Genomic DNA, 490 nt, shown 5'->3' with positions numbered 1-490 from the left:
AGCAAGTCTGTCTTCTATTTCCATGCTTTCTTTTAGTGCATTCAACTAGAGTTGCCTGCATCAGCATGGCTGGCGGTGGTCATTTACCTGAGTTAGGACAACTTACGAGTGGACACACCAATGGAGACCATGTCTCCTCCTCAGTAACCACTAGTTGCCTATAGTCCCTCCCTCATGTATGATGCAGTATTGTTGAGCCCAGTGTCATGGCAGGTGTAGATAAAACCCTGATGTTGTGGGTTCATGACACAACAGCCATGTCCTGGGCTTTGGAGATAGTGATAGTTTAAGCGTGGAAGGGTGAGGAGTGTCTTTGGTAGGCTCATGCCAAGGTGTGCAGCTAAGAAATCATATCATTCAACAGATCTAGTGTCAGAGTAGAGACATGAGGGAGAGATAGAGACAGACAGACAGACAGAATGAACAAGACAAGGAGACAGGGAAAGAGAAGAGAAGAGAAGAGAAGAGAAGAGAAGAGAAGAGAAGAGAA

This window comes from Grammomys surdaster, unplaced genomic scaffold (assembly GCF_004785775.1).
Source record: "Grammomys surdaster isolate TR1022 unplaced genomic scaffold, NIH_TR_1.0 126131, whole genome shotgun sequence".
NCBI classification, from domain to species: domain Eukaryota; kingdom Metazoa; phylum Chordata; class Mammalia; order Rodentia; family Muridae; genus Grammomys; species Grammomys surdaster.
The sequence above is the reverse complement of the archived record's forward strand: the minus strand, read 5'-3'. Positions refer to the sequence as shown.